This window comes from Sturnira hondurensis, unplaced genomic scaffold (assembly GCF_014824575.4).
Source record: "Sturnira hondurensis isolate 20B ecotype Veracruz unplaced genomic scaffold, ASM1482457v3 Scaffold0002840, whole genome shotgun sequence".
NCBI lineage: Eukaryota > Metazoa > Chordata > Mammalia > Chiroptera > Phyllostomidae > Sturnira > Sturnira hondurensis.
In genome coordinates this window covers 33,482,155-33,503,297 of record NW_028075471.1, presented here as the reverse complement: position 1 = coordinate 33,503,297, position 21,143 = coordinate 33,482,155, and the positions used below count along the sequence as shown (strand labels likewise).

Sequence of the window (21,143 nt, the reverse complement as noted above, 5' to 3'; positions counted from 1 at the left end):
CCTTTCTATTTACAGGCTGATGCTCAGGCCACAGAGCCACACCAGCCAGAGCTGTGCATTTTTTAAAAAAGATTTTATTTATTTATCTTTAGAGGGGAAGGAAAGGAGAGAGGGAGAGAAATATCAAAGTGTGGTTGCCTCTCATGTGTCCCCTGCTGGGAACTGGCCTGCAACCCAGGCATGTGCCCTGACCGGGAATTGAACCGCAATCATTTGGTTCACAGGCTTGCGCCCAATCCACTGAGCTATACCAGCCAGGGCCGGGGCTGTGTATTTGTTAATGATAGTTTTCCAGCAGACAAAAGTAAATTGTCTGGAAGAAAGAGCCTTAAAAAAATTCTCACAAAGTTGTTACATGCGTTAGCAGCAGTGTTGTGTTATTCTTCTCCCAAACATCTGTTAAAAATTTGAGGTTGTCCTAGACCATATATTTACATATATAAGTATATGTACATATATAAACAGAACACATTTTATAAGTTTAAAACTTCTTTTATATAAATAGCCTACTGTATTTAAATTTTTTTATTTATTGATTTTAGAGTGAAAGATGAAGAGAGAGAGAAATATCAGTTTGTTGTTCCATTTGTTTATGCAGTCACTCTTTGCTTCTTATATGTGCCCCGATCAGAGATGGAACCTGATACCTTGGTGTATTATGAGGATGCACTAACCAAGTGAGCCACCCAGACAGGGCCCACTCTATTATTCTCAATTTTGCTTTTTTCTCATTGAATGTGTCTTGAAGATCTTTCGATGTCAATACACATAGACTTCCTTCATTCTTTGATTTGATGCACAGCATTCCATGCGATGGATGCACTATAGATTATTTAAACATTCCCATATTTGAGGACATTGAACTTGCTTCTAGTTTTTTGCTGATACAGACAATGCTGAGCTGCCCATCCTTATATGTACGTACAGACACCCACATTTACACATGTCGGGGTTTCTGTAGGGGACATACTGAGAAATGGTATGGCTGACTCACAGGGTACACACAATTTTAGTTTTGATAGGACACTACCACATTGCTCCCCCAAACTGCTTTTCCAGTTTATGTGCTCATGAACAAAGCATGAAAATACCTGTTATCAACAGGAGAGATGGTTAATGAAAAATTACTGACTACGGTAACAATTGAAACACAGAGTCTCCTTTTAGGGTTTATTAGCGCTTCTTAGTTCCTCTTTTGTGAATTATCTGTTCATATCTTTAGTGTTTGTTTCTCACTTTGTTTATGTATTTTTGAATGTGCTCTATTAATATTTGAAAGGCTCAGGGAGATACAGAGTACCCTTACCAAGGTGTTTCCTTTGCACATACACGTAGGCTGGTTATCTAAAATAAAAAATTAAGCCTGTGCATGTCCACTCATAGAAAACTGTATAAATGAGCATAAGCATATCCTCTTCTGCAAGAGTTGTCATGATGAGATTTGGATATTAGGCAAGCATTTGTTCAGGCAAGACGAGATGTCTATTAGAGATAATGTTGAAGTAATATTTCCGAAGCCTTCTTACTCTGCTGCAGTACTGGGCTAAGACGTTTATATACATTATCTCCTAACTCCAACCCTGTTGGGTAGGTACTATTTCACATATAGGAAAGCCGAGGCTTGGAGACATGAAGTAGAGCAGAAGCTTTGGGATTGGAAAGGAGCTTTTGGCTCTGGAGCCTTAACCATTGTACTCTACTACCTCCCCATGGCTATTGACTATAATGCACCCCAGCTCCAGAACCAGTACCATGAGTATAAAATAGAGGCTACCATACAAACAAAGCAGGAACCTCTGCTGCTGCATCTAAGAGGATGGCTTCTCCATTGGTCTTGCTCTTAGGTTGATTGTTGGTGCGAAGCCATACTGCAATTTATATCACAGGCCTAGAAACTAGATCACTTGAGCCTAGACTTATGTTCAAGACATGCTCATAATGCTAAACTTTGGTTTTTGGTCAGTTTTAACCAACCAGTTTATTATTTTTAGTCTGTAGTAATAAAATTAAATCTGCCATTGAAATCAATGCTTTTAAAATGCAGTATATGATCATTTGGAGTTTTGGGGTTTAAATTTTTTTGAGGGAAACAAGTTATTTTAATAAAGAAGAATGAAGAATCCTCTTCAAGTTATTATAACAAATACAATTTATTAAGCACTTACTATGTACCCAGCACAGTTCCAAGAGCTTTACCTGAGTGATTTCACTTAACCCCCACAATAGCCGTATGAGGCCAGCGCTCTTATTGTTGTCCCCATTTTCCAGGTGGGCCTGGAATGGTCCTTAGTGATAATTGACAGACAGCAATATTTAAGGAGAAAATTCATGTTTTAAAAATTAAATATTAGGTTACGTTTATTCTGCCATGTAGTCACCAACTAGCAATTTCAGTGGTTATGGCCATAAGTTGCTAAATGACAGGAATGCATTCTGATAAACATGTCATTTGGTGACTTCATAGTTGTGTAAATATCCTAGTGTACTTAGACATACCTAGTTGGTATAATCTGCTACACACCTATGCTGTATGGTATATACTATTGCTCCAAGGCTACAAGCCTGTATTGCATGTTACTGTGCAAAACAACACCAGGTTAAATCAAATACAAGAGAAAATCAGATGCATGAGGCTGCTGCAGGCAACACAGTATATGGTTTTACAGCAAACTTTTTTAATAAGTAGAAAGAGTGCATTAAAAATAATGATAAAGAGCCCTGGCTGGTGAGCCTCAGTGGATTGAGGACCGGTCTTCGAACTAAAAGGGCGCCAGTTTGATTCCCAGTCAGGGCACATGCCTGGATTACTGGACAGGTCCCCAGTAGGAGACGTTGGAGAGGCAACCACACATTGATGCTTCTCTTCCTCTTTTTCCTCCCTTCCCCTCTGCCTAAAAATAAATAAAATCTTTAAAAATGATAAAAAGTGTATATAGTAAATACACAACCCAGTAACATAGTCATTTATTTTCTGTGCAAACAGATGGGTCAGTCGTAGCCCAAGACAACATTTGGGAAATGGTTTACTAATTCAGGCTCCTTGATAGTTCTCCTTTATTTTCCCCAAAAGTTTTATTATGAGGGATTTTAAACCAACAGAAAAGTTGAAAGACTATTATAGGACACATCTATATGCTCTCCATCTAGATTCGACCTTTAACATTCTATCATTCTTGTTTATCATAGAATCTACCCATCCCTCTCCCGGGTCATAAATCCTCTCCATTAAGGGGGCGGGGTTAGCAAGCTCAAGGCAGCTGACCAGTGGTGATTCCAAAGGATGCCACTTGCGCACATCTTAACCTCGGCATTCGGGCAAGCTGGGGTATTTTCTCCCTAGTCTGATTTTCGGGCCCCGGAGGCGGAATCAGGGCTCCGGAGCGCCAGCGCCCCCCGGCGGCTGCACCGCTTGCCGCAGGCCAGCTGGCCCAGGGTCTGCCTCTTCTCCCGCGGGCGTGCAGGAGGGCGGGGCACGGCCGGTGACCAGAACGGCACCTGAGCTGGGCGGTGCGGGGGCCGCAGCCCAGACCGCGGAAGCCGGTGGCCGGGCGGAGAGAACCTATCGCGGGCGGGGGACCGCTACGTGCGTGGGGAGCGCGGGGCTGCGCTCGGGTGCGCTCCTGGGGGCGCTCGCCACCGCCTCTGCTGCGCCTTTGAGTCAGCAAACTCCGCTGCCCGCGGGCCCTCGCCTGCCTCACTGCCTGGAGCTGCCGCGCGTAAGTGGCAGCAAACGTGCCGGCCAGGCCTCCGGGCGCCGCCGGGTGGGGACCACAGCCGGGGGGCGGGGAGTCGCCTGCCCTTGCCTTTCCAGAGGCGTGGGGCTCTTCCCGGTGCGCCCAGGTGCCGCTCATCGAGGTCTGGGAAGAGGTTTGGGTCCTCTGGGTTAGGAGCTGGGGAAGTGTCTCCTCTTCATCTGAGGTGTGGAGGGGAGGAAGACATGGTCGTTTGCCAGGGGAGGGCATGGAACGCATGGATCCAGAGGTTCGCGGCTAGAAAGAGAGGGTGGCACAGAGGTGGAATCCGGGATGCCAGAAAAAGTGCTGTGGCACCTTACATCAGGCCGGGTTTGGGTGTTTGTTTGGTTTTTCAAATTCATGAGAGGGCAGCTTTGGGTTTAGACACTGGGACGGGTAGCAGGGTATTTTTTCGTGGAATTGTGGGATTGAGAGAGAAATCCACGTTGACTGAGAACCAGGTTTGGTGCCAGCAGAGAGCAACAGCCTGTTTTTCAGTTCTGATGCATCATGCTTGTGTAAAGATTATCCACGGGTAATTGAAGGGAATGGTCACGGAACTTAGAGCAACATGGCCTGCTTGCAAATGTGAAAAAAAATTCAACTGAGTGCATTTTAAAGATCTTATTGACTTTATTCACTGATTCATGAATTAGGCAGCATTCCATATAGCAGAGAGAAAGGAGCTCTCAGGAGCTGTACAAAATGGAAGACTTTTTTGTAGGCAGAAGGGAGCGGACGTGGACGTTATAGTAGCAAAAATCGGATTGTGGGAAGGTCACCTTCCTTAGGGAAAGGTAAGGGTCTATCAAGCAGTTTTCTTCACTAGTACTGACCAGGTGATTCCAGATCGACTGATTTAAGATTCTACTCCTGGTAGAGGCTGAAACTATAATTACGTTAGGTATTGTCGCCCTGGCCAGTGGCTCACTTGGTTGGAGTGTTAACTCTGACACCAAAAGGTTTTGGGTTTGATTCCTGCTCAGGGCACATATCTAGGTTGTGGGCTTGATATATATATGGTCGGGGTACTTATAGAAGGCAATGGATCGATGTTTCTTACATCAATTTTCCCCTCCTCCCCCACCTCTCTCTCTAAATCAATAAAAACATATCCTTGGGTGAGGATTACAAAAGTAAATAAGTAAATTAGGTATTGTCTTAGTTTGGTGATGTGGGGATTAGTATAAGTGACCCCATTTTGGGCCTATTCTCTCTTTGTAAACAAAACAAAAGGCTTTTATTTCGGCAAGACACATTTACAAGTAAGAGTAATGGAATTAGGCATTGAGAGCAGGTAGGAGGCTTTTGTGTGATTTCATTCAAATCTTTCATTTTAGGGACAGGGTAATTAAGGGCCCGGCTGGGGAGTCCTGCAGCCAGATAGGGGTAGAAACAGGCCTAGATGCCTGAGGGCTGCCGACTGCTGCTGCAGGGTTCTCCCCACCTTTTGGGGGTGTGAGGTGGGTGTAGGCTTGGGGTATAAAACTTCCCTTATTCCACTGGGCCAGAGGGGGTGATGTGGAAGCCACTAGAGACAACTGATTTCATCACCCATTGACTGCGCTTCACTGGGGCTCCTTAGTCTGGGAATAGAGGTGAGGTGAGGTGCTCCTGCTGCTTCTGCCATTGCTTCCAAGGATGCTTCTTCCTATGGCTTGTTTTTTTAAGGCATGGGGCTATTTTGAATATCGATATAAAGTAAAGTATATCTAGAAGTAAATATATGGTGCTGTGAAGTAACATGGTTAGCACAGACTTGTGTTTAACGAAATCATGCCTTTTCTTCTGCCTTCCTATTTCGTTCTCGTTTTTTGAGGTTATTGCTTCACTGAGGTGAGGAAACTGGTGTTGGAAGAGTGGGGACCCGTTCAGGGGACACTGCTCCTCATCAGGGCCCTCTCTCTCTGTCTTTCCCTTTTTATTGAATTTATTGGAGTGATAGATAACCAGGTCTTCCTTGGCTGGCACACCCTGGTACACACGCTGGGCTGTGGAATGAACTCCTCTTGTTATACTTATGGGAAGTCGTCCTGGACCTTGATATCCGAAGAATAGAGTTAGAAATAAACACCATTTTTTTTCAAATGAAAGTGTATGAATTAAAGACTGATGGTTGTAGTCTAAAGGAGCAGTTGGATAGGACATTGGAGCATTCGATAGCTCTCTTCATCCTTCAGACTTAGTTGTACTTTCATTTTGAAGGGTTCACTTGGTTAGGTAAGCTGTTTTGGGAAGTGGCTTGTTTTTCTCATTTGTGCTGTGGTTTAACAATCACTTGTGAAGGGCAAGGTCCAGCCTTTGCAGTCTTTCATTTCTAGGAGTGGCAAAGAAGGGCGTTGGGCCAAAGTCATGCATGGTTGACCACCCTGGAGAACACCCTAGAGTTCCGACTGTTATCACCGACCTCGTTCTTTCTCTGAGGCATCCAGTAGGTAATAATCACCTTTTTTGTTCTCGAAGCCCTGTTCAAATGGGCGGTTGTAATGGTAGTGGTTATAACTTCTGGTTTCAGACTCAGCAGAGTTGAAATATTGGCACAGTCGTTTGCTAGTTGAGGTGCTGTCAGCGGGGCACTTTACCTAAGTCTGGTTTGTCTTTTATCCAGAAATAACTTTAGGTCATGATGATCCTTGTCCCCCAGAACTGTTAATAACAAACAATAGCTGAAATGTATCGAACACTTATAGTATGCTAGGCATTGTGAAGTTTTTAAGTGGCAGGCTCACTTACCATCACAACAAACTTATGAAGCAGCTTCTGTTTAAACTGGGGAAACTAAGGCATCATGATGTTTGACTCCCCTAAACTCTTGAGCTCACAATTTTAACTGCCCAGTAAATGTGTTCCAAATTTCTCTAAAAGCTAATACTTACCTAGGGCTTTGGGTGTGCCAGGCCTCGTTTCAACTACCCTATGTATATTAACAAGACTTGAGATAAATACTATTTTTAGCCTTCCTGCCTTTATTTTACAGGTGAGGAAACTGAGGCACAGAGCCTAAGTCAGACGAGTAGTACATGATGGAGCCGAGATTGAGACTGGGCAGTCTGGTCTTGGAGAGGGTGCTCTCAGCCATTGCCCCGTGAATATCGGCAAGGGGCTTAGCCGAGCCTCAGTCAGGGGCAGCTCTTACTTGGCATTTTCACTTATTTTTCCCTAGTCACCAGTCCCTCCTCCCTGTCTCTGCAGAAGAGATGCTTTTAGTTCTGTAAATGATTCAACTTTGCTTATGAATCTGTGATTCTGTGTGCATGTCTGCTGTATTCTCTGTGATTTTAAAAGCCTTGCAGTAGGTCTCAGTTATCTTCACTCTGGAAATACAGAGATAGGCTTTAGGGAATCTGTGAACCCCTGAAAATGTACGTTTTCTTCACCTATGTGTAAAGGGGCATTATTCTGGAGTAGAGAAGCCACAGCTTACTCTCGATTCTTAAGGGGTCACCCATGGTAGAAAGAAGGGTTAGTAATGGCTGTTCTATTCTAATTATCTCAGTTTTTAAATGAGGCAACTGAGGCCTAATGCAGAGGCAGAATAACTTAATCTGAACTATGCAGCTAGTTAGAAGTAGAATGGGGGGGACTAAAACTCAGGTCTTTGGTCCTCCGGTCTCAGACTCTTTCCATCACACGCCAATATTTCCCTTTGGAATAAGTGGTGCCAGATGAATCAGTTATGAAATGCCGGAAGGCTCCCTGCTCTCTCACTGGGCCGCCGCACTGTGTGAGAGACCAGCGCAGAAGAAGCGCTCATCGAAATGCAACATCCTTTGGCATGACATCTTGTTAGCCGAACCACTCTACTATGACTTAGGGTGAGAATCTGTAGCTCTGAAAGATATGAGCCGGAAGGTTAAAAATTGTCTGGGGAGAAGATGGGCAACATGCATTGATTGAGGCACAAGGAGGCCATTCAGGCCTCTTGGTAGAATTGTGGTGTTTGGAAAGTGCTGGGTGAGAGATTTTTAAATTCAAACAAAATACTTTTTGGTTAGGTTGATAACATCCAGTGTTGGTGGGGTGTGGGAAAATAGGTTGTTGCCATATATTTTGTGGGGAGTGTACATTGGTACAGTGTTTGGGCAGCATTTAGAACATTAAAAATTTTGCATTTTTTTCTGACGCATCATTCCCATTTCTAGGACTTTATCACTCAGAAATACTTACCTGCCTGAATAAAGTAGGAAGTTGCTATAAATGAGCTGATAGGGAGAATGCTCATTATATATTTAACTAATGAAAGCAACTTGCAGAACAGTAAGTATAGTATGATTTAATTTTTTTAAATAAATAATAGATGCCTATTTTTAAAAAATATTTTAAAAATTCATTTACTTTTAGGGAGAGGGGAAAGGAGGGAGAAAGAGAGGGAGAGAAACATCAGTTCATTGCCTCTCACATGCCCCCAACTGGGGACCTGGCCCACAACCCAGGTTTGTGCCCTGCCCAGGAATTGAACCAGCAACCTTTTGGTGCCCAGGCCTCTGCTTAATCCACTGAGCCACACCAGCCAAGATGATAGATGCCTATTTTTTCAAACTTTTACATTTTGAAATGAATTTAAACTTGTAGAAAAGCTACCAAAATAATAAACCTTTTATTTTAAAGGGTAATGGGTATGTAGTACTAAAAAATGCAATACTGAAGAATGCCTGTGTAAAGAATGACGTAAATGACTTAAAATGACATAAATGCCCAGATGGGGATGGGCTTTCCCCTGTAAAAGACCCAGTCCTCCAGATTTCCAGGTGGGCATTCCCAGGTGCCTTTCCTGCTACTTTTTCCAAGGATTTGCCCCAGCCTCCATGCCCGAAGGCAGGAGTGTGATATAACAAGAAAGTTGCTCAGTCCAGAGGTCAATTTACTCTAGATTATGTGGTTGTTAAGGCTTTAAAAAAGTTAGCATTCATCTCTCCTAATTTAGTTTTGTTTTCTCAGTGTAGTGCAACACTAGTGCAAAACTGCTATCGTGCAAAACTGCTGCCCATTCACTGGTATTTTCTCAGCATTTCTCCTCCCTCCAGTAAATGTCTAACCTGGGCTTTCTGACTTTGACAGTCAAGATCTTACATAATCCACCTGTACCATTAGAAAAATATACTATAACCCTGGCCGGTGTGGCTCAGCTGGTTGGGTGTTATCCCGTAAACCCAAGGTTTCCGGGTCAATTCCCTGTCAGGGCACGTGCTGGGATCCCAGGTTCAGTCCCCCAGTGCTGTGCAGAAGGCAACCGATTGATGTTTCTCTCTCACACTGGTGTTTCTCGGCCTCTTTCTCCCTCCCTTCCCCTCTCTCTAGAATCAATACAAAAAAACAAGTTAAAAAAACATATATTCTCTCGCACTCAAAAAATATGGCTCATATTTCCGCTTTCCCTTTCCCCTGTTCCTTCCACCAGGGCTGTCCCTTTGCCTTTCTCTCTCCTAAGTTCCAAGGGCCCTTCTTGAACCCGCATTTTCCCCCCAGGGCCCTATTTTAAGATTCTCACCACTGTGTTAGCTTTTAGGGCCAAGATGGTATTCTCTCTGATGAAATGATTACAGGGAAAAATTTTAAGCAATATTAAGTACCTTACTAACTATGGGATTCTGAGGGCCCCATTTCTGAGCCCCAAACCTATGCCATGAAGATTATAAATGGCTGTAAATTTGGGGTTGGGTTATCATAAATTTGTTCACTTACATCACAGGCAACCAGAGCTTTTTTCCTGGTTATTTACAAAAAACCATGTGGTAGGTGGAAAACTTCAGAGCATTTTAGCTCTGAGATCAGTGGCACAAAGTTATTTTCTGTTTCCCAACCCCCTCACCCATTTCCCCCATCTGAGGTGCGCCTTTTCCTTCTTTGTGCCTCTTTCTGCTTCCCTGGTTCCACTAAGGTCCCTGCAGCTTTTGGCCCAAAGTTCCCTGGGCATCGGAGAGAATGTGTAAAGTCACAACTCAGGCCTCGTGGGCCTGGAACTCTGACCAGCTGTCATCAGTGGGACATGGCCTGGAGAGCCACCTCCTTTGCATGCAGGAGACAGGTCCTGCCCGGGCCGCCTCCTGCAGTGGCAGTGTGAGCTGCTTCTTCAACAGCCCCCAAGGGAACCCCACGTTAGCATCATCCTTTGCATTCAGATGGCCTCCCTCTCTCACGGTGCCTCTGCAGCCAGCCTCCGTTTCACAGCCGGGCACAACTCCTGTTCGTCTGTCCACGCAGTACAGTGGGGCCCTCGTGGGAGGGCTCGCTCATCTTGCTGTGGTGCATGCCCTTACCCTTGTTTTCACCAGCACATCCAGAGGACGTCTGCTGGGGCTCCCTGCTCCCTGGTTCCCGTGACCACTTTTGCTGCACACCCACAGGGCTGGGCCTGGAGCCCTGACCCCCTCAAGCCCAGTATTGCCACCTCTGGGCAGAATCTGTTTCTGATAGTCTCAGAAATGAGAGAGATGGAGAGAGAGAGAGTTAGAACCCTAAAGGAAGGGGGATGGAAGTAACATTGTGATTTGGATTCTCCTTAGCTAAAATCAGCTACTGGGAGTTTGAATGCATTGTGGTGGCAGGTTCCTAAGGACTTTGAGAAGCGTTATTGCTTTTGTTTTCCCCCCTCCTCCGAAGATTTACAGTGTTCTTGCTAATTTATCCCTTTATGCTTTGGCTATTGCTGGTTATGAGAAAGAGAGACCCCTCTGAAGTTAGCACTGACAGCGGGTGCCTACTGTAAGGATACCACAGCCAACTCAGAGGCAGCAGCGTGGACTGCAGAGCCAGAAGTTGCCCTTTCCCTCCTCTCCCAGGGGCAGCAAGGTCTCTAACCCCCTTCTCTGTGCCTCGTTGGGATTTCTCAGGTCCCCTGGCACCTGCCCCCCATCTCCCTGACACCCACCCCCCCTTGCCCCGGAAGGAATTGCTTGGTGTATTGTAGGTGTATGCTTGGTGTGTTTGTGGCAGAGAGTGATTTCAGGGTCTTCCCAAACTGACATCTTGGACCTGCATTTGGCTCTACATGGCTGGCCTAGCCCTGGGGGTGCTCATCCAACTGCTCTGATCCAGTCTGTCAGGGCTCCCCTCCTCTCTAACACCGACTCCTCAGCTTTCCTCCGCTTCTTCGGCCACTTCACTCTGTCCCTTCCCTAGCCTCTTTCCCTCCTCTCCTCCATCCACTCCAATCAGCAGCTCGGGGCTGCTGGGTGGACTCATGGCATGCCCTGAGTCCTCTTCCATTTCTCTACACTGTCTAACTAGATCTGTAGTTTTCAAACATTTTTGTGCATAAGAACTATTGGGGCATCTTGTTAAAGCAGACTGCTGGACCTCACTTCCTAGATACTCCGATAGGTCTAGGATGAGACCTGGGGGGCTGTGTCTTAATTCCCAGGTGATCCAGATGCAGTAACCAACACTGGACTTGCTGGTGTTATTTGTTTCTCTGACTTTAAACACTAATTTCTTGCTGCAGATGTCCAGCTCTTTCAGGAGCCCCAGGTTTACACGTTTCACATTGAATTTGGCCGTGGCTCCTTGAGTGTGTCACAGATATCTTAAATTTATGGGCCCAACACTGTTGATCATCTCCTATCTGGTTTTGTGGGGTAGTACTTTGACAATTTGAGGTCCCTTAGAGAAAAGAACACAGCACTGTGAATGCAAAATGAGGTACAGGACCACTGAGGTTGTCCGTGCAGATGCTGGCTCAGAAACTTGAAATTTGGCTTCTTGGTGGTTCCTCCTCTGCTCCCCACTCCCAACACATTCTCCTTCGACCTTCCCCATCAGAATAAATTCTTACTGCCATCCACTCATTTGTCCAGGCCAGAAACATAGGCACTATTTCTCATCTTCACCCCACACCTGAGCCATCTCAAGGTCTTGGTTGATTGCCCTGTTCTCTCTATCCACCCCCTCCCGCCTGTAGCTCAAGCTGCTGTCAGGTACTTTCACATTAGCTTCTGATCCGTCTCTCTCACTCCATCTTGCTCCCTCCCCTCCAATCCAATTACCCGAAGGCAGCCAGAGTAATCTTTTAAAGCTCACAGGCTGTTTCTGTTTCATCTTGGTGTCAGCCCTGACATACTGATGGAGAAATCTACCCTGCTGCATGCTTTGCTGGTTCAGCAGACTTTCCTAAGTTAGTGGAGATGTCATCTTGTGGGGCTCTTTACCTTCTACTGTCTAATGGGTCTTCTGGGTCCCTCTCTCTGCCTCTCAATCTCCCCCACCCCCCACCTCACTTCCCCATGAGCTCCAGTCTTCCCTCCAGGGCTATGGCTATTACCAGTTCCTCTCTCAAACTTACCGACCCAAAAGGGTTCAAAGTGCAGAGCAGAACAAGGGGCTTTGTATGTAAGGAACTTACGCTCCTTAGAAATTATTATAAATACAAACACATGCAAAAGAGTTTGTTATTATGTGATGATTACCTTCTTCTTTCTTACTGACATAGCAGCTCTTGTTACTGTAGAGTGGTGTTCGGAAGGGCTTGGAGAAGGTGGATGTTCCTGCAGCACCCCCGGTCCCTGCCTGGGTTGGGGGGTGGTGTCACTGTAGGGCTGGGTTCTGGTGTCTCAGAGCAGGAGACTGGAGCCTTTTCATCAGCTGTCTACGGATGCTCAGGCCCGAGATCTGGGCTCCTTCTGCTCAAATGCACGTGGAAATGCGGGAAATCCGTTTAATGATTTACAAGGACATCTAGACTGGATGCTGGCTTTTTCTATCAGCTCATTTTCCTGATGGTTGGGAAGCATTGAGAAACCGTGACCTCTGTTTGGAGAATTTTGCCAAATTAAGTTTGTAAGTAACATATGTCAAATGCCCTTGGATTACAGTCAGTACTTCAGGCAAGTAGTTTAAGGAATAATAATGTTGGCATTTACCTACTTTTAAAAGGACTTTCCTAATGTCTTACCTTAGCCTTTTCGGGTCAAGGCCAGGCAGTGGACATCCTTGGGTAAATGATTTACTGCAGGGGAAAGGCCAAGGTGTGTGCTTCCCACGTGTGGGCTGAGTTTTAGAGCACCAAGATTTAAAACATTCTGCTCCTGCAAATATTACAGTCCTATCTGACAAAACAGATACTTGAAGAGAAAAAAAATGTTCAAAAAGGAGTAAATGCTCTGTGATCCTGAGGAAGACACTTCAGCAGTTTTCCCTGCAGGGCTCTTGGAAAAGTCTAGAACAGATAAGAGATGGTGACAATAGGTGACAGTGAGCTCCAGGCACACGCCTCTGTTTCATTTCGCTCATTTGATCGCTTCACCAGATCCATGGAGTAGACAGTTATTCCCTTTTTACCGATGGGGAAACTGAGGCACAGCACAGTTAAGTAACTTCCCTTAAGTAATTTTTATTCTGAAGGGCAGAATAAAAATTCACATTTAGGCTGTTTGGGAGGGAAAACCTGTACTGCCTTTCTCATTCGCTGTGTTCCTCCTGCTCATTCTAAAAACTGAAAATCTTATTCAAAACAGAAATCTCTCTTCTTGCTTGCCCCTCAGATTACTTGCCAGTTCTCCATATCTGGACTGAAGTCACTGCGGGCAGATTTGACTTGACCAGTGAGTCACCATTCCTGGTGTTGGCTGTTCTCACCAGTAACTGAAATTGCCTCCCCAGCAGCAGCTCTTGCACGACCGAGGCTGCGAGCTTCGTGGGAGACTGTTCTTTCCAGTGTGTTGCAAGGCTGTTCTTTTTTTGAAAGAGCTTTTATCACTCAGTTTCAAAGAGGAACATTTAATGCTGACTCTGGCCTCTGATTTGCATACCTGTGCCCTTTTCTCACCTCAGCCTCACACTGTTCTCCAGGTGCCTGCAGACCAGGTCCGGGTCCGGGTGGATGTCGGACACCATCCCAGCTTGTTCCCAGTGGAACTCACATTCTTTCCCTCCTACAGCTAAAAACAGGCCCTTTCCAACTTCCTCCTTCCGTAGTGACTCCAGTCTTCTGCCAGCCACCTGCCAGTGAGTCATCCTGACTCCCTTTTCACCCCTGTGTTCTGTGTCCATGTCTTTCTATATAGATATTTGATTTGTAAAATTTTTTCATAGGATAGCAACAAATTTTCTTTTTTAAAAAAGATTTCATTGGTTTATTCTTAGGCAGAGGGGAAGGGAGGGAGAAAAAGAGGGAAAGAACATCGATGTGCAGGAAAAACATCAATTGGTTGCCTCTTATATGTCCCTAACTGGGGACCTGGCCTATAACCCAGGCCTGTGCCCTGACTTGGAATCGAACAGGCAACCTTTTGGTTTGTAGGCTGGCACTCAGTCTTCTGAGCCACACCAGCCAGGGCTGTATTTATTGTTTTTTAGAGCAGTTTTAGGTTCACAGCAAAACTGAGGGAAAGTATAGGCAGGGAAGATCTTTTTTTTAAAGAAAATGTTTTTGTATATAGAAAAGTGCCTGGATACACTTTTTAAAGTTTTACATTACCTTTATTGGGGTGACGTTGGTTAATAAAATTATGTAGGTTTCGGGTGTACAGTTCTATAACGCATCATCTGTATATTGTGTTGTGTGTTCACCCAAGTCAAGTCTCCTTCCATCACCATTCAGCCCCCTTATGCCCTCTTCTACCCCCCCTGCCCCAGAGGGGAGACCTTATATACCACCTGCCTCCCCTCCCCCATCCTCAGCATCAGAGTGGCATGTATGCTATTACACTTGCTGAACTTATATCGACGCATCATTATCATCCAAAGCCCACACTTTCCGTCACAGTTCACTCATTGGGTTGTACATTCTACGTCTTGACAAGTGTATGACATGAGCCCACTGTTATATCAGTCAGGATAGTTTCGCTATCCCCAAGTCCGCTGTGCTCTGTTTCTCGTCATTTTCCAGTGTGCTTTTCCATCCCCCTCCCTCCTTGAGTCTGTGATCTCTTCTGCTGCTGGTGCATTCCAGCAGCCCCCTGATGGAGCCCGTCACCTGTGATTTCTGTCACGTCATCCTCCACCCTGTGATTCCACCCGAGGAGACATTGCCTTCCAGTTACTGGAGCCCTGCCTTACAAGAGGACAGAAGCTTGTGTTCCTCCTCTCACTGTTCAGGGACTTCCCCATCCTATGGTGCCCACCAGAGCCCTTTACCTCCTTGTAATACTCTGCCAACACAGGCCCTCAACTCCTGGGGACCCCTCAATCTCCTAAAAGTGGTAATGCCTTTAGTCACCCCAGGCTGGTTCTGTTTTCTTTGCTTGCCCTAACACGCACTTCGAGGCCTCATCAAGGCCCCTACCCTTCAGGAAGCCCTTCCCTTGCTGTCCTTCCTGCAGCCCTGTTAGCAATGTTGTTTTCGTTGACACATCCAGTCAGCTTTGCATTACAAGTGACTGTTTCTGGACATCTTTGTCTGGACATCTTTAGGTCTTAGAACTCAGAGAGTGTTACGTTAAAAAAATACCCCTCCGCAAATGATGGATCAGACAGTAGGCTCTCAGTGATTACTCACTGAACTGACTTGTCATTGTTGTCCGGATATTCATTAGTTACCTTTTATAGCTAAAGACCGTAAAGAGGTCACATGAGTGAGTGCACTACACTTCTCCCAGTATCGCCTGCTTTCCAAGCACGAGAAAGTCATTTCCTTTGACTTTGGTTCCTTTGATCTTTGACTCTTGGTTCCCAAGTTCATACAGAGGTGGAACTCTGCCCCCACGTCACATCCTGAAGACATTAATAACTCAGTTCATTGGCTGGTATTCTCCACTAGTTGCTATCTTGTAAGCACACATTTCAAAGGAGGTAGCTTGGATGCTGAGTTAGATGTGTGGTTGTTAAGAGCGAGGGCTTTCCCAAGTTGAGCCACCTGGGCTCAGATTATGGTCCACATACCAGCTACATGACCTTGGGCACTGTTTCTGTATTTTATAATTGGGGTAATAGCACTTGGCTTGGGGGGTCCTCTTGAGGATTAGATGAGCTAATTGATATTACAGGCTTCTCACGGTGTCTCACAGGTAGTTAACAATCAGTTATTTTTAGTTTGATTGCTATTTTCGATTATTAAAGGCATGAGTTTAACACTATCCACCAATCTCATCCTCTACAGTGCAGTGGAGTTAGGTCCTGAGGAAAGATACAAAACAGTAGAGAAAGACATGTAGCCTCGGACATTCCATTCTGGGTTTTTACTGGCTACACACACGATTTCTTCTTTCACAGGCAGGTGGTTAACCGTGAGTGGGAGGAGGTGGGCCGACAGGGAGGCAGGCGTTGGTTGTGTGCCCATCCTCCCAGCCCACGTGGCCGGGCTGCTTAGGTACTTGACGGTGATGCAGAAGTGGAGAAAATTAACTGGGACAAATTCAATCAAATTTAATCAACCCGGTATGTATCGAGCACCTACTATGTGACAGGCACTCTGCAAACTGCTACGGTTATAAAGTATGAATGATTTGGACAAGGCCCCTGCTCTCATGGGACTTCGAGAGGACTGACAATAAACAAGAAAACAGATTAGCAAATAAAATAATACAAACTGTGATCAATTCTAAAGAGAAAATAAGAGGGTAGATAGAGCTTTATTGGGAGAGTTTGCTTTAGTGGGTGGTCAGCGAAGGTCTCTCTAAGGAGGTGGCATCTGGCCTTGGCCGGATGGCTTAGTTGGTTGGAACGTCGCCCCGTACACCAAAGGTCATGGGTTCGATTCTCAGTCAGGGCACATACCTAGGTGGCTGTTTCAGTCCCCAGCTGGGGCGTGCACTGAAGGCACCTGATCGATGTTTCTCTCTCACATCAATGTTTCTCTGCGTCTCTCTCTCTCTCTCAAATCAATAAACATATAAACATGTCCTCAGGTAAGGATTAAAACACAAAAAGTATAAGCCAAGACCTGCAGGATGGGAAGGAGCCACCTTGGGGGGTTGAGTCGAGAAGGTGGGAGAGAGGTCAGAGGGAACAAGAGGCACAAAAGGCCCGAGGTGGGAATTTCAGCGCTAACCTGGTCAGGGCGGCTGGACGCTGTGAGTGTGCAGGAGAGTTGGGGTGAAGGAGTGTGTGAACACAGGCCCCGGAACAACGGCTTTCAAAAAGTTTTCTAGCATCAGCACCCTCGGGGGGGCATGCGATGTGCTCCTACAGCAGGACTGCTGGGGGCGGGGCCGGCCAGAGCGTGTGGCAGTTTGAAAGCAGCCCTCCTGATGTGGATGTACGGCGCCCTCCCCTCCCCACAGTGAGGAGCACTGCTGCTCAGGCGCCATCTACTCAGAAGCCTTGAGATCTGGGAACATTACATCTCTACTTATTTCGTTTTCCAATGACAGTTCACCTCCAATATCATTTATATTCGCTTCAGGTACTCAGCAGGGTGGTCAGACAATCATCCACTCTACGAAGTCATCCCCCCAGTATGCCAAGTGCCCGCCTGGCACCGCATGCGGTTATTACACCATTGTTGACTGTCTTCCCGGTGCTGTGCTTTGTACATCTCTTTTCAATCCCATTTTGCCGGGTGAAACGGGCGCGCCGCAGGAACATGGAGTGCTGTCCAGTGGCGAGAACCCTGGCGTGGCGTTGAGGATGAGTCACTGCGCAACGGGCCCGCTGTGTGACCTACTTTAGTAAATACTGTTTTTCTTGAATAAGAGTTATGATTCATATTCTTTTGAAGTTATTTAGAAATGACTTTGGAGGTGTCCTTTAACATTTTAATGCGTGTGTGGCATCCCTTTGTTAAGGGAGGCAGCACGGGGAGAGGAGAGAACAACTTCCGGCAGCTGGGAGTCCTCGGAGTGAGTTTGGACCACACTGTGTGGCTTTGGGTGGCCACTTAACCCCTCTGGGTATTGGTGTCCTTTTCTGTAAAGTAAGGCGAGAAAGTCCTGCACAATCTGCCTCATGCACTGTTGTGAGACAGTGCTTTATAAACTGCCAAGTGTCAGGAGGTGAAAGTTTACTTAAAGAATTAAATTTCATTTGTATGCATTATGGCTGGTGTGTATATCATGGCCAGGATGTAATTCATGGCTATAGAAGAGAACTGTTCACTGTTCATAGATGCTTGACCTCTAGAATAGTCCAAAGGAAAATATTTTTATAACTGCCGTAGGAAGGGGTGCTCTAAATATGGCGCAAAACCTAGAAGCCGTAAGGAAAAGATTGATAAAATTCATTACCTAAAAATAATTGTCATAGCAAAAACCCTGAAAGCAAAACAAAAGAAAGCTTACAAACTGGAAAAACATATTTGCACTTCACGTTATATATTAAGGATTTATTTCCCTAATACACAAAGAACTACAAACCAATAAGGGAAAGAATATAACTCTATAGGAAAATGGTCAAAAGATGTGAACAAACTACCCACATAAAATAAATTCATGAAACACATGAAAAATGCTTGGCCGCCCCCATTTTTAAAATATCCATTAAATCACACTGAAATATGCCACGTAGCACCTATCTGGGATTGGCAAAGGGAAGGCCTTTGGAACAGCATCCACGTGAGGAAGGATGTGGGCAAACAGAGCGCACCCACGCCTGCTTGGTGGATGGGTATTAGTTCTCTGCAGAGGGCACCGGGCCAGTATCTGTCAGAGCTAATACTTCACATGGTCTTGCTTGACTCAGAAATACCACTTAGAGAAGTTTGTCTTCAGACAAATTCACAGGCCCCACTGAGCACTGTTTATGATAGCCAAGGAGTGTCTGTCAGTGGGGGCTGGTGGAATTCTGGTCTCTCTGCGCGGTGGAAGAGTACATACCCACAACAAGAGAGCGAGAACCCTGCGGGTAGCTGGGGAGTAGGCTCCGGTGGTAAGAAGGAGGCATAGAAAGGACTGGGTGTGATGCTCCTGTTTACAGAAAAGGAGGGGGCAGATAATAAACGTGTCTTATGCTTGCATGTCATTGGAATATCTCCAGAAGGATAAAAATGACTAGGAGGCAGGGGAAAGAGGGAGTTTTTATTTTATACCCTTTTGTATTATTTTATTTTGAAATAGTTAAAATTTAAAAATTAATAAAAATAAAATACAAAGTGAATTTTGTTTGATCCCTAAATTATCAGACATCTTTTTAAATGATTTTTTAAAAAAAATTTTAGAGAGAGGGGAAGGGAGGGAGAAGGAGAGGGAGAAAAACATTGCTGTTCCATTGAAGCCTCCATTGATTGCCTCTCACACCCCCCAGCCATGGACCTGGCCTGCAACCCAGGCGTGTGCCCTGACTGGGAATCGAACCGGCGAACTTTCAGTTCTTGGTCCAGTACTCAACCCACTGAGTCACACCAGTTAGGGCTAGACATCTTTATGTGTCCACCCTACAGTATCACCATCACAATGTGGGACTATTAACAGGGGAGACAGTCTCCTTCAAGCCCTTGGTCAGTTTGGAGACATAAGACTAATGTGCATGATGATCAGAGGCTAGTGGAGGGACCACACAATCAAGTATTCAGGGGCTTGTGTGGCGGAACTATGATGGGGATTCAGTTCCATACTTGTCAGGGGACCACTGTGTCCAAGGTTTATGTACAAAGCTTGTGGCAGGTGGAATAATGGCCCCCAAAGTTGTCCACATGCTGATGCCTGAACCTGTGGATGTATTTGGTTGCATTGGCAAAAGGGACTTTGCAGATGTGGTTCAGTGGAGGGCCTTGAGATGGAGAGATTATCCTGGGAGAGATTATTCTAACTTTCGCCCTAATCTAATCACACGGGTCGTTAAAAGCAGAGAACGTTTCTGGCTGTGGTCAGAGGCAGATGTGACCACAGAAGAAGGGTCAGAGAGAAGATAGGTTGCTGGCTTTGAAGATGCAGAAAGAGATTGGCACACTCCTTGAGGGAAGGAATGCAGGCAGCCTCAGGAGATGGAAGAGGCCAGGAGGCGTTTCTCCCCTTAGGGCCTGCAGAAGGGACCCGGCCCTGTGGGTGCCCTGGTCGTAGCCTGGAGAGATCTGTGTTGGATTTCTGACCAACAGAACTGTCAGATGCTACATTTGTGTTGTTTTAAGCCACTAAATTGATGGCAATTTGTTACAGCAGCCATAGGAGATGAACACAAAGATGATGTGGAAATAACATCAACACCTTGTTCTCAGGGGCCTTTGAATCTAGGAGGGGAAGGACGACAAGACCCTAGCCAGTCCTCACACCACACGGATGTGGGAAATGGCCTGCACATCCGCAAGGAGCTGTCCACGCGGGGGTCAGGGCAGGCTTGGGGTGGAGGTGGCTGTCCGGGTTGTGCGGTGAGAAGGACTCTGGAGCTGACTGTGGGCTTGAATCTTGGTGCAGCCTTTTACTACCTATGGGGCCTTGAGAAAGTCACTTAATCTCTGAGTGCCTTGGTTCTGCCATCTGTAATGTGGGGATACTAATAATGCCCCCTCAGCGGCACGTGTGCAGAGTAAAAATGTTGCTGTGTGTAAGGTACTGGGAGTAGCACGTGGCCATACTAAGGGCTGTGGAAGCGTTTGCTGTGGATATTTTGCCCTAACGAATGGGTAAGGCAGAGGTAGGCAGAGAGAGGTGGAGCGTCTGGGGACAGCAGAGCCACTGCCGGGGACAGAAGGAGGAGAGCTGTCAGTCCCTCTAGGGGAGGGAACGCCGGAACAGAAAGTAATGCTGTGTAGGAGCTTGGAGACAGACAAGGTGGCCTTGGAAGCTGGACTGGAGTGTGTCCTTTTAGTGCCCTAGCAGATTCAGCCGGTGGGGTGACAGCGAGGATAGTGTGGGCACAGATCAGGTTTCCCTAACTGAGGAGGCAGCTTTAGTTTCTGTGCCCAACTCCAGAACCTTCTTCCCACTCACCTTGTCTGCTCTGTCTCCTCACCCTGAACGGCTCACCTCTAACCCAAGTGATCACTCCCCATGCTCCCTCTGTTCCCCATGAGGCCCTGAGGGTGGATTTAGGGGCCACCTCCTAGTACCTTCTCAGTACTGGGTCACCAGGGCTCAGTGTCCCTAGAGAAAGAACTCTGGTACCTATAGTGGGCTCTCCTGTGTGGACACTCATAACTACCTGCTTCTTCAAAGCCAGTTTTCTGCCTCTTCTGTGTCCCTGTAGAACGAAGAGCAGAAACCTCAACTGTGTGGCCTGGTAGGTCCCCACAGGCTGATGGCCAGGCCCGGGGCTGAGGCTGGCTTAGCCCTGTGGTCTTTTGGAAGCAGGCTCCCTCCTGGCCTGGCCATTTGTGGTTTGTAGCCTCTCAGCCTGTAGAGCTAGTTCCTGAGTGAAGGAGCCGCCAGCATCTTCAGGGTTCTTGGAGACAATGATCCTGAGTTATATAAGAGCACTTGAAGCAGAAATGGGGATCTGGATTGCCCAACCAACGGCCTCTTCCCCATGTGTTTTCCTCTGCCTTTTGGAAATCCCTCTTCCCCATCTTGCTGACTTTGGGATGCCCAGGCCCTCTCAGGATTTGTCCCTGAAATTGGGGACCCTCAGCCAGGACTTCTTCCCCCTTTAATAGCATTATGCTCCTGG

The 21,143-nt window shown here is 46.3% G+C and overlaps 1 protein-coding gene across 1 annotated transcript in view; it reads left to right on the top strand.

Annotated features, from left to right (window-relative positions):
* The first annotated feature begins 3,455 nt into the window (after positions 1-3,455).
* SNX10 (sorting nexin 10) overlaps positions 3,456-21,143 on the top strand; it is a 55,405-nt gene continuing 37,717 nt past the window's right edge. The window contains exon 1 of the mRNA XM_037041261.1: positions 3,456-3,716. The gene's annotated coding sequence lies outside the window, so the exon portion shown is untranslated. The remainder of the gene's footprint in view (positions 3,717-21,143) is intronic.